Consider the following 19,578-nt stretch of genomic DNA (forward strand, 5'->3'; position numbering starts at 1 on the left):
CTGTGTTTCTTCTAACTGTGATATCATTAAATGGGGGCAATGAATTTCATGATATGCGACTTTGTAAAATTCAACATTGCTTTCTAGCATGGAAGAGATTGCATTTCCTTGAATTGAAAAAAGAAATAATCGTGACCCCAAACTAAAAACTTATAGACATAATCTGCATTGTACTTATCCAGTTCACTAATGTGTAGCTTTTGTAGTCTCGGTGTCTGTCACTGAATTATAACTTGTATTTACTAAACTCGGGAGCACTTAAATATATATCTCACTTTGATCTCCTTGAAAGCATGCTGTACAAGAACTCACCAACTTGTGTAGAAGAAGCCTCACAGATTTCCATCTGTTAACATAATTGTTAAGGGTGTAGTCTTAGGAATCCAGCTGAGGATGATGGAGGCTGCTCCTCGTAGCTCAGGAGCACCAATTCTGCTTTTTAACTTGACAATCGACCATCATCTGATTCAGCTGATCCTAATCCTTATCCATTTCTCATCTTGACTTATCCTCCCTTTCCCCCCACCATCCAATAACACAGTCATTTTTCAATTTTAAGAGAAATTTCCAAGAGTTTGTGAAGGAAAGGGAGCTATAAAAATATAGTATTTCCAGGTACATTGTAGATAATGAGCGACACATAAGAGAGAGTGAAGTACTTCATTTTTCTTGAGATATTTTTTGGAGCTGAGGTTAAACATACTGAAGTCATGTCTCTGAGCTGTCCTTGTCTCTTCCTGTGAAGCCAGGAGTGATGCCAGATGACTTAATGATGCTGCTGTGAAGCCTTGAAAGTGACACTACACCACTATGTTGGTTACAGAGAGGTCATCACAAATACAGATGACAAGAAGCAATCAGGATGTCTCTGTTGTATAAGACAGCAATTCTAACACACAGAAAGACATATATTACTTCTCAAAGTAGCTATCTTTAAAACATCAATTTTAAATCATGATTGGGCTTTATTCATTTATCTTGGTCAGCCTATAATATCTTCAGTAACTACGTCATTTCTCATTTGTAAAATTCTTCCTCAGCAAAAGTCCTTGAGGTAAACTTTCAAGAAATAGTACTGTCTTTCTTCTCTAAAATAAATCAGTTAAATAGAAATTCAAATTTGTGGAACTGATGGTTTTGTATAAATTGAAGTTTCAGTCTTTAAGAACAATACATTATTAAAGAGTGTGGTTTAAATATTTAAACACAAGAGAAATAAGAATACTTCCTAGAAGAGGCTTAAAGTTTGGATAGGAGTAAAAAGTGGGTTGGTATAAACTGGGCATGAGTGTTTCCAATCTAGATAATGACAATACCAATGGGAAGCTAGCAGCAGACTATACATGCAGCAGCATCTCATCTATCACAGTCACATGTCCTTGGCTATGTTTTCTTGGACTTTCTATAGTTATCTGCCACCTGCCAATCCACTGTCCCTCCACAAATCCTTTTTCTTCAGACCAATGTTGATCTACTTATTATAACTTTTAGCTCTGTATTGAAAGATCTGTGTAATTGGATATATATCAAAGTGACTTGCTCAATTTTATCTTTACATGGTTAACTTTTACCTAACAAGTTATTTTGTGAATATTTCCTTGCTATATAATTGGCATGTAATACCTAACTCACATTTAAATGTAAATTTTGACACTTTGTCATATGAAAACTTACGAAAGTACCTCTCCATTGAAGATGATGGTCAAATTTACAACTCCAAATTATTGTCCTCTGGCATTTCATATTTTTTTTTCTCACTGTCAAAATTTCCATTGTTATTTAACAATTGAAATACACTTTCTTTTTTGCTTTCAATTATTACATATTGGTTTGAATATTGTATAATTTTTACATAATAGAAACATAACATTCTTTATTACCAAGACTATTTTGCTCAAAAACCCCTGAGAAACTGAGTTCAATCAGCAGAACCTACATGGTGAAAGCAGAGAAGAGATTCCTTCAAAGTGACCTCTGAGGCATGCATGCAATATTGCATACATGCATGGTAATATAAATTTAAAAGAAAAGCAGATTTCAGGGATTTATCTTGTTAATAAATATATTAAAACTATATTCCTTTTACTTTTGGGTATTATTCTATCCTGTGAATTTATCCCATTGTTTTCAGTCAATAATATGTTGACAGGTATTCTCAGATTTGGGGGCCTGTCTTGCTATTTATTTATTTATTTATTGTATATGTATGTTAATTTTGTTTGTTATATGCAGTAGGGGAGGATATTTTGTTTCCTGCTCTTTCTTGTTTTTTCTCTTTTTGACTTTTTCACTTGAGACAGGATTTCTTACTAAACCTGGGCACTGTAATAATTGATAGACTGGCTATCACAAACAATTGGTTCTCCTCTTTATCAGCTTCCCATAATGCTGATGTTACAGGCACATGCGGCTGAGTCTAGCTTTTTCACATGGTCCTGGGATGGAAATCAAGTCTTTATGGTTGTGCATTAAGTACTTTTATGGTCTGAGCAGGTCATATCCCAGACCTCAGTTGTTTTTTAAATGACACACAAAGCTTCTGTGAGCATTCATGTTCAGACACAACTAAGGATTCAGACTTCTTTTTTTGTGTATAGATAATTAGGAGTGGTATCTGTAGATCACAGTCACCCATTGCAGATATATGTTTCTTGTCAATACCTTACAGAGAATTTGCAGTTTTCAGTTTATTACCATATTCAAAATAACCCAAATACAGAAATAATTTAAGCTTTCAATAATGGACAAATATGTGTTTATAGTATATATATATATATCTATATATCTATATATATATATCTATGAATGTATATACATTCATAGATATTTATATATATTAAATATTAATTAGCCTGAAGAAGAAAAGAATACTTTCACTTTAAACACTACGAATAAACACAGGAGTGTGCCACACATGGCATTCTGTATGAAATAATGCATACAGGGAAAACCAAACCAAAAATTAACAAACCACAGTGTGTTCTACACATGCAAAGAAAACTATAAGTAACTTGAGCATAGAGTGGCACAGTGATTAGCAAGAACAGAGAGTTAGAAGAAAGGAGGAGCTGTCATTAAATGTAGTACACTTTTAATGTAAAGGCTGAATTTGTGTTTTAAACATTTAATAAAGAGCAAAGCATCATTTTAATGATAGTTTATTAAAGACTTGAATTTGTTGATAGTTGATTTTAAACATTCTCATCACCAAGGAAATAAAATGATACATTTGTTACAAGGTAGGACTTCATTTTTTCTTCTTTGATTGTTGTTTGAAATGCCATTTCACTCTAAAAAATAGTTTTAGCAAAGTAGAAATAGACATGAAAATAGCTAAATCAGTTTATTATATGTATCAAAATGTTACACTGTATACCATTTATACATTATTTCATTAAGAGAAATTTAAAAGAAAAGTACAATGCCGGTAAAAAGCTATTATAAGAATGTTGATATGAGGAAAAGATGAGAACTGTTATCTCATTGAAATATAAATGTGTGAAAATAAAACAAACATTTACAGAATGAATTAAATAAAATAAATAAAACAACGCAACTGGAAAAAACCTTTGAAAAAATCTTATGAGATATAAAGGCACAGCACTGTTAGGTCAAACTGCTAATTTCTCAAAACAATAAGAAATTTTACAAAATCGAAAACACTACCAAAGCACATTAACATAATCAATTCAATTCAATGCAAGAAGAATCACCAGGAAGGAATAAATAAATTACAGAAAGATAAGGTCTAATAGTGCAAGAATGATTGGTGACGTTAAATGTACAAAAGCAAGGATTGACGAAAGGAAGGATGGAAGGACAGAAAGGAACCAAAGCAATTTAAACTGAATTTACTACTGATTACAATAGATTTATATTAATATTAACATCATATGCACTGACAGTAATTTACATATTTGCATAAACAAATCTGAGGACTCATTGCTGCTTATTTAAAAATTTGGATTCTTATGATTAAAACCTACTTTTATAGGGTAGTATATTCTAATTGAAAGTTAGCTTTAGCAAAGCAGAAAACATTAGATTTACCATAGTCTAAAAGAGTTGATTATTATACAGTACTTGTTTTATCTAAACTATTTTGCATTAGCAAGGCTATGAGGCAAAATTGAGTAGGATTCTGTATATGAGTTCAAATTTGTAAAAGTGGTTATAATTTGGAGATATATGACTGGCAAACCTGGAAGTGCTTATTATCATGTTAATACATTAACTCTTAATTTAATTGAGTACTCCCCAGTTTTACTTGAAAATTCCTTTAATATATATTTTAGGACACCTAGAGATAAGAATTTAGTCACAGTTCCACCATCAAGAACACAGATGTTGCATTATATGAATAACATCTGCCAAACCAGCTGTTGTCACCATTTAAGTTCAAGTCATTGCCAAGAAGCACTTTTCCCCTATCGCTTTATTTGTTCATTTTGGGAGAATGATCTGGGACCAAGTGCAAATGCTAGATGTGATGATTACAGTAGAGGGTGATTTGGTGGGCCTCATGTGGGCCTTCTTGTCTTTGCAAATCGAATCGTCTGACTTGCTGCCAGAGCACATTGGAGTGTACTTTACAGACACACTGAAAGGCTCAGCTAACAATGATGCTGAAATATTGTGTTACAGTGAAGGTGATTGTGAACTCTGCACTGGAACCTGCTCACAACATAGTCATTTAACCAGAATGGCATGCCTGCAAGGCACAGGACTCGGGCAAAACCTCCAAGTCTGACACAAGAAGAAGAAACAAGTACAATTTGAGCAGGAGACTCAATAATGTTGACAATAAAAAGAAACATCCACATCTTTTTTGTCAGATGTCTATGCCATGCCCTGTCATAATTGTCTTTTTTTCCAACCTTACATAAAACTACACATAGCTCATAAGAGAGAATCTCAATTGAGGATTATCTCGATCAGTTTGACATGTGGGTATGTCTAAGAAGATATTTTCTAGATTTCTGATTGAGGTAGGCCCCCGTAGACAATGATGTATCTGGGCAGATGCCTCTGTGTTGTATATGGAAGGTAGCTAAGCAAGCAATGGAAACAAGTTGGTCAGCAGCATTTCTCCATGGGTTCTGCTTCAGTTTTCATTCTCTTGCTCTCCTGGTTTGACTTACCTCCATGATGGTCTGTAACTTGAAGGCAACCTCCTCAGGTTGCTTTTGGTCTTGGTGTTTATTACAGTAACTGAGAAGCATATTACTGAACATGTGGCTTTAAATTAGTGTTTCAGTCTAATTATTGCAAATAGAATTTAACAATTAGGCACCATCATTATTTGATTTATATATGAAGATTAAACAGATACTCTAATATCAACCATAATTTTCACCAATTATTTGCCATGAGAGTGAGTTCAGACATATAATTATTTCTTTTGTACTTTGCCTCACGAATGTAACTTTAATTAGAAGGAAAGGATGATTTGTATGAATTCCTTGTTATTTTGCCTCAAGCTATTATGACTTATCCAGCAAGAAAAATAGAAGCTGAATCTAGATATTAAGTATCATATGTTCAACTCTTTTAACTGTGATACTAACAAGATTCCACTAAGGAGAAGGATATTAAAATGTTCTCTGTACCAGTGTTTTCTCAGTGCAGTAGGAGTAAAGCTACAGAACACAGAATGACCTATGTGTCAATGCTTTGTAAAAGCATCCATAAAAGTGTTTTTAATGCACTATGAAGATAAATGTCTTCTTTTGCAAGATAAACAAACTCATGCAAGGTCTCTCTGGAGCACGTTTGCTCTTTGCTTTCACTAGGTCAGTCTCCGAAGATGTGTTTAGAAAGCTACTAGTGATGAGCAGTGTTACAGAGACATCATAAAAGGAAATTCAAGCTTACTTATGCAGTTTTTTACTTCATAGAATGTAGCTTGCCTTGTTGTTAACCTTGAACTATTAAGAAATTAGAAGATGATAAAAATGTGAGAGTTGCAAAGATGCAAACTCTTATGTTAAAGTAAATCAGATGTTCTAGAGCAGTGTTTCCCAACCTGTTGTTGAAATCCCTTTGTCAAACCTCTTCTCCAAAAATATTTACATTATAATCCATAACAGTAGCAAAATTATAGTTATGAAGTAGCAATGAAATAATTTTATAGTTTGTGTTCAACACAATATGAGGAACTTTATTAAAGGGTAGCAGCATTAGGAAGGTTGAGAACCACTGTTCCATAGGGAAGTGTCTAAGTCATTGAAATTACCAAGGGCCTTCCACCTGTCTGTTTAAAAAAAGAGGTGTGTATTTTGTTATTGCAGGGTTCACCTGGGCATGGCTCTTGGACCATACTTCCAATGGTGATGTCTCCTTTCTGTTCCTCTTTCTACATATTTACGTTACTGGATGTCCTTTACTATACTACATATAAATGTCACTCCATCAGTTTTTCTGAGTTAAAAGTCTATAGATGCTACACAGAGGATGATCCAAGTAGATTTTGTTTGTTTTTACCATAGAAATTTTGGAATGTTTGACAAGTTGGCTGCTAAAATGTGAGTCATACTTCAGAAAAGTATGACTCCAAGAATAACTATTCATTGTGAAGAATGGTGGGAACAGAGAACAAAAGAAACAGGAAGCATCATACAGGAGAAAATTGAGGCAAAACAAGAGGAGAGGGTGACTGGTTATGACTTAGCTAATGACTGGGAAATAAAAAGACTCTAAAGAGAAGGTAAAGTACAGTGCAGAGTTCCATGAGAAGGTATGAGAATCCTTAAATAATGTCCATCTAAAAGCAGAAGAAGCCAATCTGAGAGAATAATATATGATGCCCTTCCAACTATCTGACTCTCTGAGAACAAGAAAAGCTGAGGAGAATGTTAAAAGGCAGTGGTTGTCAAGGACTATACGGGAGGAAAGAATTAGCATAGAGAGCACAGATTATTTTTACAGCTGTGAAAAAATCTTGTTTAACACTATAGCAGTAAGAAGTGTGTGTGTACGTGTGTGTCTGTGTGTCTGTGTTTGTGTTTATAGTTTTCAAAACCTGTGGAATATGCAGTTCAACAATTAACTGCAATGTAAACTATGTACTTAGTTAGATGAACATCTATTATTGTAAATTTTCTGACACTTATATACTTCAGTGAGTGTCATGGTTCATGGTGGAATAGGATGTGCCTTGAGATAGTGGAGTATGATATAGCTAGGAATCGGTTCTTGGAGTTTTCATTTCTTTCACTCAATTTTTAATAAACCTAAAACTGCTCCTAAAACTTAGGGATGATGAGGGAGGTAAATGCCCAAGAAGGTAAGAAGAGGGTAAATAGAATGGCAGGTGTGACAGTTTGAATAAGAATGGCCTCATGGGCTCATATGTTTTTATGTTTAATCACCAGGGAGTGGAACTGTTGGACAGGATCAAAAGGAATGGGAGGAAGTGTGTCAGTAGGGTGGAATTTGAGGTTTTAAAAATCCCTGCTAGGACCAGTCTCTCTATGTCTCTTTCTGTCTCTGTCTGCATTTCTGTCTCTGTCTCTCCTCTCTCTCTCTCTCTCTGATTGTGGAACAGAATGTAGAACTCTCAGAGAAATCTCTACCACCATGTCTGCCTGCATGACACCAGGATACCAGCTATGATCACAATGGACAAACCTGTAACGGGAATTGTTAAACAGTCTTATAATAAAAACCCAGAGACTGATATTGAGGTGACAGCTGAAAGATCAAAGAAGCAGAGCCAGCCACAGCCACCACCTCTTACCTCACCAGCTCCTCAGCCTGAAAGAGCCTCAACTGATAGGCCTCTGGCCGAATTAGCTTCCTCATCGGAAAAGGCTCCAGCCAAAAAAGCCTCGAGCTGAAAGTGACATTTCTGCCAAAAAGCCTTAGTTCCTGTCTCCTCATGTCTTATACACCTTTCTCTGTCAGCCATCACTTCCTGGGATTAAAGGTGTGTGTGCTTCCCAGTACTGGGATTAAAGTTATGTGCCACCACTGCCTGGCTCTGTTTTCTCTTCTAGACTGAGTCAATCTCATGTAGTCCAGGATGGCCTTGACATCTATGTTTAATGTAGAGACTTGTTCTGTTCTCTGATCTTCAGGCAAATTTATTAGGGTACACAACATATCATCACATTTCCCGCTTTTTCATCTAAAATAATAAAATGTTATAACTAATATAAGAAAAACAATATACAATAAGTATATATATATATATATATATATATATATATATATATAGTGAAGAATTACATTAACAATGTCCAGTCCATTAACATTTGACAAATTCAGAGAATATACTCCATCATTTATCCTATTTTGGTGACTCCAAAATGTGGTACCTAATTTACATTCTATCCTAACTTGTATTACTAACCCAAAACTACCTTTTAATGTCTTTCAAACTTACACACTTTATACCTCTTTAGTTAATTTCTTTTCTGAATTTGTTAATAAGGAAAACTATAAATATAACTATCTACTCTTCAACTACATCAGAGTCCCAAGAAGGAAATAATATTACCTAAGTAAGCAGGAAGTGCAAACAAGCAACTTCTAAAAAATGTGAGAAATGATAGAAACAGCTGGATGCCTAGACAGTCACCCAAGGTTTCTCTGCAACATTGGGGCATCCATCATCAGCCTACAGGCCTACCAATTCTGAGAGACATTTCTGTGAAGCAGGATATTTGGAAGGGCCTTCCTGCCTTGTCTTGGCAAGGTTTGGCAGTCCCTTCTTTTGTGCCCTGCTTGTCCATTTGGACAGCATATGTCAGCAGTGGAGGCAAGGGCATGTTCTTGCCCAGTGGCTAACTTTTGACACAAAGAAAGTAAACTCCATATGCCCATCCTCTTCTAAGAAGTAGATTGGTGCTGCCAGGAGCAGACATATCTCATTGTCATAAAAAAATCTATGTTATTAAAACATCTTAAATGCCATATTCTGTAGATCTCCAAAGTGTTTGAAGATGACTTTTCTATCTAAAATATATCTCGGTCTGATCTTGAAAACATACCTAACCTGACTACAAGTTTGACTATAATAACTAATTACTAACTTTCATTTCTTTATATCCTAATTAGTTGGTAATAATAACTTTCAAGGACTAGCAATTTGCATTACATTGTTAAATGAACTGTATAGGTACAATACCTTGAACAAGATTAGAAGTGTATATACAGTATGTTCTAACAAAATTAATCTCAAATTTATATTAATATACAAAATTTATATACAATATACGAAAACCCAATCCGATGTAAAATATTTAAAACTAGTAGTTGCTTTTTTCAAAGTAGATTCAATAATCTACCTTTTTATCTTTTACCTATATTCCTGTTTTTTTTTCTTTTCAGAGTAGATTCAATAATCTATCCTTTTATCCTATCATATCTGTATCTTTTTTTCAGAGTAGATTCAATAATCTATGCTTTTATCTTATCATTTATATATAATACATTTATATATTATATCCTTCTTTCTTCTTTTAGAAAGAGATTGACTATGACCAATAACAATTTTTAACTAACCCCTAAACAAAGACAAACATCCATAATCCATTTTTTGGGGGGAATATGGGTGTAGTTTTCTAGGCTACTTCCTGCTGACTGGGGGCACTAGTAGTCTTATGGGGACACAAAGAAATTTTAGATTATGGTCAAGTCCTGTTTGGAGTAGTCTGTGAGGCTCTATCATCTCAGTCAGCAATCTTGATATTGTCCTGGGCAGTTTGTAGTCCAAACCTAATCTTTGAGCGGTGCTTGTCAGCTTAATGGCATTATCATAGTTCTGATGTGATTATGGTTGTGGGGTCCCATCATTTTTTTTTTTTTTTTGGTTTTTCAAGACAGGGTTTCTCTGTGTAGCATTGTGCCTCTCCTGGAACTCACTTGCTAGCCCAGGCTGGCCTCGAACTCACAGAGATCCGCCTGGCTCTGCCTCCCGAGTGCTGGGATTAAAGGCGTGCGCCACAACCGCCTGGCATTTTTATTTTTTTTTTGAGACTTCAAAGTTGCCATTAGGCATGTTCATGGTTTACTGCAGAAAACTTATGGAGACTCAAACCCAAAATCATGTAGAGGAAGCTAGATAAAGCCTTTTTTTTTTTAGAATTAGCTAGTATTCTCTGTGACCATTAATATCATGATAAAAGTTTTAAAATATATATAAGTCTTATAAATTTTGATATAAAATTCATACCTTAAGAGAAGTTTTAAAGAGTCAAAATAAAACCAAAGGATCATGAGATTAATAGCAATTGAATAGTCCCTTAATTTTGGTTTTTCTTCTGTCCCATATCAGGGGGCTCTTCGGACATGATACAGAGATTTTGTATCATGTCAGACAAATCTCTGAAACCGTAAGCTCTCCACAATTAAATGTTTTCTTTTATAAGAGTTGCCATGGTCATGGTGTCTCTTTACAGGAATAGAACAGTGAACAAGGCAGAAATATATAAGTGTTCTGATAAGGGAAATGGGAAAAAGTGACTCTTTAGAGATAAGGAGGGAGATAAATAATGAAGGAAGTAGGGAAAGGGTAAAGGGAAATAGCAGAATAAATGTGATTTGATAGGAGGAATGATAAAGGGAGTCCTTGGGGAAGGAGGGAGATAAATAAGGAAAAATAGGCGGATCAGTAAAATAACAGTGTGAGTGACTGAAAATTCCACAAGGAATTATACTATTAACTATTTTGTTTTAAAAAAAACCTCTAATGAATGTAATTCAGTGTACAAATATACATGTATAGCTGTAATAAACTTTTCTCATCTGGACACTCCCTCTAAGAGCCAAATACCATCCAATAAAAACTCTAACATCAGACATGAGATACCCACTTTTGAATTGTCATTCAGGGCTGTTTAACAGACTCCCTAAACATATAGTCTATTATTATTCCATTTGGTTACCCCAAGAGATGGAAGGTAAGTTCCTATTGCTGAAGACACTGTGTACTTCAGAAACAGGGCCCAGATGTCCCTGAGCTGGAACTGACCTGAGAGCCCCCTCTCCAAGAATTACCTCTCATTATACCAGAAGATGCTATGCAAGTTCTACAAGAGGGAGGCAATCAGCTTTCTACCCAACTATGATACCTATAGATCACATAAATGACCAGGCTGGCATCATAACCATAGGGATGCAGTAGTGGCAAACATACCTTGGCAGTAACCAACAGCTTTCTAATTAGACTTAAGACCTTCTCAAGAAAAGGAATACCATGCAGGGTACTGGAAACGTAGCTAACTACTTAGTGCTAATGAAATCATGATTATTGGAAGAGAACCTACAACTGCTAATTTACTAAAGCAGCATAATCCCTAACAATAATCTATAAAAACACATGTCTCTGTACCCACAGATAAATGTAGTCTGCACCCCACATCAAAGAAACCTTTTTTTGCAACAAAGACCATTACAAAATACCACAATCAATCAAAATGCAGAGTTGTGGTGCCCAATCCCAGTGGATAAACCTACAAAACTCTTCTGTACCTAATGGTCAGGAAACATCATAGAAAAGGGGAAAGAAGAATTTTAAGAGCCATAGAATCAGAGAATTTTCTGTGAGATTGCATCCTAATGTCCCTGTCTCACCAACATGATTTATCCAAATAAGAACTTAACAAGGAGAACACCAAAAAACATGCCTAGCCTCTACTCTACACACATAACTACAGGAAACTGAGGAAAAGCTATGAGGGGAAGAGGTGGTCCTTCCCAGGGAAGAGAATACCAATTAGTTTTTCAGGACTAAACATTCAGCCTTGAAATCATACATACAAGTGAAATTACATGGACTCAATTGGTTATATTTAGAACTATATATGCATATACAAATTCATAAATTCATTAAATAACAGTTAGTGAAAAAAGAGGCCATGAACAAGAGATATCTGGGAGGATTTGAAGGGATGAAAAGAAAGGGAGACATTGTGATTGAATTCTAATTTCAAAATAAAACAACAACAATAACAACAACAACTTCTCTGTTAGCTAGACATGGTGGCACCCGTCCATATCCCCAGCTCTTAAAAGGCAAGAGAAACATCAGGTGAGGTAATTAATTGACAAACTGTTTTGCTGCATGTTGGTATTTTAGCTCTATGGCATCCAAAACTGGGTGCAAAAATTTCAAGCACTGAAAAGAGTGAATGGTACTGGGGACTTCTGTGAGCTGTTCTATTGCTTTGCCTTTCCTGCTCTGCCCAGATGTTGATTTCTTCAAAATAGAACACTTGACCATGCCAGAAATATGTATCTGTGGCTTGTGAGAAACAGGGTTATGAGTGTTATAATTGTATTTTGTGGCATAATTTTTAGGATTAGAGTTTCCATAATATGTATGCATGCATGTATGTATATATTGTATGTGTTTGTTTATTTATTCATATTTGAAGATTTTTTTTACAAGGAAGGAAGAGGAAGATAATACAAAAGAAGATAAGAAAAGAGTAAAGGATACAAGTGATCTAATAGGGGAAATGGGAAAAAGGAGTCTTAGGGAGGTGGAGGGAGACAAGTATAAGAGAAAGAAGAAAGTCAGTAAAATATAACAATGTGAATGAATAAAAAAAACCAGGAATATTATTATTAACTGTTAACCAAAATATCTATGATGGACATAATTCAATGTATAACTAAACACATATAGTTTTTTTCCTTTTATTGAAAAATAGATTTTCTCACATGATATACCCTAATTACAGTTTCCTCTCCCTCTACTCCTCCCAGGGCCCCCATCCTCCCTCCCATCCTGATTCACTTGTATTTGGAGACACTTTTTATCAATCCTGTCTTGTGGCTAAAAGCCAAGATGAAAAAGATTTTAAAAAATGGGATGAGTGACTGACTGAGTAACTGAGTAATGGCAATCTTCAGCCTCATCTGCCACACAGTGATGGGTAGTTTCCAATAAAGATGGGTGGATTTTTGATTCCTTCAATTCTTTTGTATAAGAAGTAGGTCAATTACATAATGTTCCTAGATTTCAGCAATTTTTTTATAATTTTGAGTCAAGAAGAAAACACATAGGGAAACCAAACACAGCAGAGAATGCTGTTTTCTACTAAGCAGCCTCTCAGTGTCCTAGCCTATGGTGATGTGATATGCTGAGGATTGTTTGTTACAGCTCTATTTGAAGTCCTTAACTTGGACACAAATATAGGTTGTAGAAGTGTAGCTTATAAGTCTGAAAAAGGTGTTTTGTTTAATTAGGTTCATTGTCATGATTGGGTGTATGTGCTTCCTTAAACACTGAAATGAAAGAACCAGAGATGCAAAGTAAAACAATGTCTCTCCTTATATGTGTGGCACCATAAGTATAAAGCTATTTTTATATGAAGGTTTGTGGAAAACATGTAGCAAAAATAGATTATCAGTGAATAATCTAACACTGAGGGCAGTTTTCCATGTGTCCAGAGATTTAGAAAATCAGTTCAACAAACATGGGGTGAAGAAAGAGGGTTTGTGGAATGATGGCAGATTCAGAGATGGCAGATAGCTACAGGAAGTCCCAGCAAGAACAGTCAGGGCCCTGTGACTGTGATGGAGGAGATGCCGCTTGTGGGGTCTGATGCTAGGTCCTCATCAGTGTTGTCAGTTCAACAATTGTGGTGAGCAGCTGCATTTTGGAGACTGAGAAGGAATAAGTGACAAGAAACATGCTTTACTCTCTGACAGACAGGGCTATTCCCTACGTGGGGTTTGAGAAAATAGCACTGAATGTACTACTTCATGGCTTATAGAGCCCAGAAAACCTGCAAGCCTAGGGGAGGATGATTTTTTTTCTCTTCTTTTTCTTTTCTTTTCTTTTCTTTTCTTTTCTTTTCTTTTCTTTTCTTTTCTTGTTTTGTTGTTGTTGTTGTTTGTTTGTTGGTTTGTTTTTTAAGATGGTTTCTCCATGTAGTTTTGGTGCCTGTCCTGGATAGATCTCACTCTAGACCAGGCTGGCCTTAAACTCACAGAGCTCTTCCTGGTTCTGCCTCCCGAGTGCTGGAATTAAAGGCATGCACCACCACTGCCCAGCTGGGAAGATGATTTCTTAATGGTATTCTTTGAAAAGTATGCCAAAAATGCTTCTGTGATATTAGTGAATTAGTGAAACCTCCGGAATACTGGTGATTTGAGACTTGCGAGAGAGTATAAATCCAGCATGTGAATGGGCTGACTTCCACTATCATTAATATTAACCAATTAAAGACATCAAAGGTGTGTTTGGATATTCATATTTGATACTTGGAAGAATGTACTTGGATGTGAAATTCAGATTATATGTTTATAATTTAAGAATAGGATGCCCAGTATTAAGGTCTGAAGGGCTTTGTATGTTCTCTAGTGAGTTGAAGGAAAAGAGCCAAGGAGAATGAGAACAAGGAATCACCCATGTCAGAATGTAATCACAACACAGTGCTGAAAGCTTGTGAGCAACACAGTGCTGAAAGCTTGTGAGCAAGACTAAAAACACAACACTGTGTAACACATTGGAGAAGTCACCAAGACGTGCTGTGTGGTACATTCCACATTAGCATTGATTGGAAAGTTATAAGGAAGGAGGTGAAGAAAGATGGGCATACACCTGAAGGAGTAGTGCTGCAGAGAAGGGGATGTGACAGCTTTTAAAAGATGATTTAGATGGAAAGGGCATTTTCATTGATGTCATTTTGGTTTTAGATACTTGAACAGATCCTAAGTTTGATATATTTAAAACTAAATCTAGTTAAGTCAGATAACAAATGCCAGAGTGCTGGGGAATGTCATTCTGTATGCTCTGAATGTGTGCTGCTCTGATTGGTTGATAAGTAAAATGTTGATTGGCAAGTAGCTAGGCAGGAAATATAGGTGGGATAAGCAGACAAGGAGAATTCTGGGAAGAGGAAGGCTGAGTCAGGAGTTGCCAGCCAGACACAATGGAAGCAAGATAACAAGGCAAAACTGAGAAAAAGGTACCAAGCCACGTGGCTAAGCATAGATAAGATCTATGGCTTAATTTAAGTGTAAGAGCTAGTCAGTAATAAGCCTGAGCTAATGGCCAAGCAGTTATAATTAATATAAGCCTCTGTGTGTTTACTTGGGGAACACGAGTGTGAGAGATTTGTCCCAACCACCGGCCAGTCAGGACACAGGAAAGCTTGCAGCTACACAAGAGAAAGAAGAAATAATGAGGAACAAGATGTTACTCAAACTTTTGGGGATGTGGCATCTTAGAAACCGGTTAGGGACAGAATCAGGGAAAGAATGTCTGCAAATCTTATAACCGTGTTTTGAAAAGCTTCTGCCTGAAGGTGATAGGGAATCATGGAGAACCCTATAAAGGAAATTTTCTTTTCTTTTTCTCCTTCTTATTTCTTGAGCTTAGGACTGTACTTGTGGAAAAGGAGGAAGGCCATGGCTTTGGAGCCACACAGTAGTTTTGAATGCCAAAACTATAGTTTAACTGGACTCCTTCATGATCTGAGTTTTCATATTAGAAATCTATACAATTAGATCACTTGAAACATTCTCATTTTGTTTATAGTGATTTACTCAGGGTTCAGAACTGGGCTTCTGTATCAGATTAAGATTTAGCAATATTAACTGAATAATCTGGAGCAAGTATGGTAAAATCCCCACATTCCAGCGATATCACTGGAATAGTAGGGATAAAACCACAGGACTATTTCATGACTAAATGATACAACATATTTAAAGTTCTTAGAGAAGTTTCTACACATGTGAATGAACCATAATTATAGGCTAGACATTTTTTGTATATTCTGAACTCTCTACTGTTTCTTGTCTGCATTATTTTACATGTAACATGCCTCTAAAAATTTCACCTTCAACTTCACTGAAACTCAACGTTCCAAGAAAAAAAAATGATGTTAATATAAATGGGAAACATTATTTCAATATTCTCAGGCCCAATTTCACTCCTGTTTAAAAAGCCTAGTATTTCTATCTGGTTTAAGAAAAAAAAAAGGGTTTTATAATCTGGAGATATTTCTTTTTCTTGTCAGTTTTGTTTTTGCAGCTCTCAGAACTTAGCCTCACACCTTATACACGCTCTACCAATGATCTGTGCTGTGCAGCTTCCACTGCTTGAAGTAGATGTTATGCCTAATCAGGCTCTGCTCTTGGACATCAGGATGAGATTTTCCTGACCATTTCCTCTTGATTTAAAGTAAGGATATATAAAGATGCTAATTACAGTTTGTGTGCCTCTTGGTCACAGATAGTCTGTGATATATAATTTCATGTTACACTTTAGAGTGAGAAAATCAGGTAGTGACATTAAAGATGAATAGTTCATTTTCCTCATGTGTATTTCATTTTATGAGCAAAACCATGAGTTTTAAATTTTTAATTCAAGTAGAAGTAATAAAATTGCAAGCATCTTGAATCATAAGCACAACCACCTTTCTACCAAAATATGCCTTTCAGCAAGACTTTGCTCAACAGAATCAAATGATAAGTCTGCCTGGAACTATGAGGAAAATCACTATATATTTATGGTACTTGTCTTAGTTATAACGGCAATGGATTTAAAGGACTTAGGTTGCTCTCAGTCTTAGAGCCATCTTCCTTGAAACTCCTGCACTGTTCGAGAGAAAGAGAGAAAGAGAGAAAGAAAGGAATGTGCAGAAGAAAAGCAGAATAGAAGAATAATAAGGCACTAAATTAGGTTGTGTACCAATGGAGGCTGAAGGAGCTGGTACAAGTTGTTGAACTGTTTACTACTGTTGGTAATATGTCTCAGTGGAGCTGGAACTTCACCATCTGCTCACTGAGACCATCTCTGAGAGACTGAATGCCTTACAACCACACAAGTCTACGCTGGTCCTCTGCCCTGTACCTGTGGCATTCTGGACCAGTTCTGTCCTCACTTGTGGCCAAGTTTAGGTCCTATACAATAAATCATATTTCTCCCTGTCTTAATTAAATAATCAATCAATCAATAATATAAAAAGACTTAGCTTGTAATACTATAATGGGTATATTATTATATTCTTATGTTCCCTAATAAAAAATTGTTATGTTAAAATGAGCAGAAAATTATAATAAGAATAATGACCAGGCTGAAGAATTACTAAAAACAACTGTCATAATGTAGTGGGTAGCTGTTCTAGCTATGACCTTGAATCACCACCCCTCCTGAGGGAGCAGGTAACTGTTACACTGCCTATGACCTTGAAGTACATGCCCCTGGGGCATGACCACTCTGGACCCTTAATACTCAGCCCTTTCTTCGCTCCCTCACTCTCTCATGGTTCTGGATGCTGGGATTGACCAGGCAGTCTTGGAAGAAGATCAGTGTGGGACATAGCTCAGCTTTCCCAGACCCTACGATAAATACCCATTCTATAATGAGTTATTCCCTAATAAATTCCCTTGCTCATTATATAGACAGTGTGGATTTCTTGCAGTAGCATAATAACATTGTGATTAGATTTCTTTACTGCAAAATAAGAGAATAATCTGTTTTCTTTGTGTATTTATGTTTGTATATGTATGCATGTGAAGGTCAGAGGTCAAGCTCAGGTGGCATGTCTATCACCCAGCTGGAGAACAAGCAAGTGTTTCAATTCAACAGTGAGGGTATTAAACAGTTTTTTCATCCAAATCAGAATATTTCCTGAAGTTGAAATGGGGCAAATTTAATAATCTTACAGGACAGCAAATACTGTGCAGTCTACTGTGATGAGTCTGTTGTCTTTTATGTTGAATAGCTCTATGCAGTAACAAGACTCGAATGAAACAATGGCCAACAGTGCTAAAAGCAAAAATGGCCATACAATGCAGTTTGCTCTGACATCAGGGAGTCTTTAACAAAGACTTAGGACAGCACTGCTATTGCTAACTCTAAATGGAGGTATTTGAATTCATCCTATGTGGAAGTGGTAAGGCTAGAACGTTACAGAATATCTGGTTATTAGATTAAATCTACCAGTACATTAGTGGCTGGCTAATAGAAAAACTCCAGTACAGCAGTGTAAAAACAAATGCCCTTGGGTATCTTAACACAAACAATAAGGCAGGCTTCATGGGTCGGATTCCTTGTGTGATTTGCTGTGTGGCAAATTTCATACAACAGGCAAACATAGATGGATTGTTGTATAGGTGAAGTTATCTTTCTCACACTTAGAACATATGGCAAGTCAAGAAGTTTGATGTTTAATACATCCTGGTTCAGTGCACCGGAGCAGAAGTGTATCATAAGTTAGGTGTTATAAGGGAACATGACAAATTTCATTCTGTTCATCATTTTTATTTCATAGAAAAGAATGATACAACATACATCCAAATCTACTGAAAACCTTGGATTTCAAAGAAGGCTTTGAAGATTCTGCAGGCTCATTTCAAACCCTTCATTCCACACTCCGAAGGCAACTAAATAACACATTAAAAATCGTTATAAATTGTTTAAAATATGACCTAGATAGGAGATGTAGTCTCTACTCAGTTATCTATGAAATTTATACATTAATAATAAAGTTTATAGAGCATTTTATTAAACACATTAAAACTTGCATTGGCAAAACATATTAAATATGTTTATAAATCAGATAAAAAGCTAAGCCCTTCAATACAGCTATGATAAATACACTATTAATAGGAAATGGACCCGAGTAGCTGCATAAATTAATCATAGATAGCTTACTTCAAGGAAGGAGCTTTGCATCTAGACTCAAGTAATTTGTCTAGGATTTGCTCTGGATAGACTGCTAGTGTAAACAATGATGACATGGATCCCAAGATCCCACCACTGACCGACAGTTTCTATGATTTTTCCCCTTCCATGTAACAAATAGTTCCTTTAAAAATTATTGGATCTTGTGTTTCTCAGGAAAATGTTTTCTTTTCACTTGTACTTTAAAAGAACTTCCCTGTTATGATTCTCACAGGCATTATCTAAATGGATTGCTCATATATAGTTATGTGGTGAAGGTTGACGGGGCCCTCATCCTTTTCCCCAGCTGAATTTTCTTTAGAAAACACATTTCTGAGGTTCCAGACCAGTGCAGGCAAATGAACAGACTATTTATTAGTTTGGTGGTTTGGTTAAGAAAGGCCCCATAGCCTCATATATTTGCATGTTTAGTCCCCAGTTGAACTGTTTGGAAGGATTAGGAGGTATGGCCTTGTTGGAGGAGGTGTGTCACTGGGAGTGATCTTTGAGGTTTTAAAATCTCTCACAGGAGGCCCTGTCTCTGTCTCTGTCTCTCTCTGTCTCGTGTGTGTGTGTGTGTGTGTGTGTGTGTGTGTGTGTGTGTGTGTGCTGCAGATCAGGATGTAAATCTCTCAGCTACTTCTCCAGCCCTATGTCTGTCTTTGTGTCTCATGCTCCCTGTCATGATGATAGTGGACTAACCGTTTCAAACTGTAGGTAAGTCCCCAGTTAAATGCTTTCTTTTATAAGTGTTGACTTGGTCATGGTGTCCCCTCACAGTAGTAGAACACTGACTAAGACAATTAGTCACATTGTTAAACATATGATCAGACATGCTTTTAGTTGTCCTTTTTCTGTTACTATCCTCTGGGTAGTCTCAACAACCATTAAGCTTGCATTTATTAAAAGACACCAAATAAATGAATGAGTTTGCAGACCTTTCAGACAGG

This window comes from Peromyscus eremicus, chromosome 2, assembly GCF_949786415.1.
Source record: "Peromyscus eremicus chromosome 2, PerEre_H2_v1, whole genome shotgun sequence".
Classification (NCBI taxonomy): Eukaryota; Metazoa; Chordata; class Mammalia; order Rodentia; family Cricetidae; genus Peromyscus; species Peromyscus eremicus.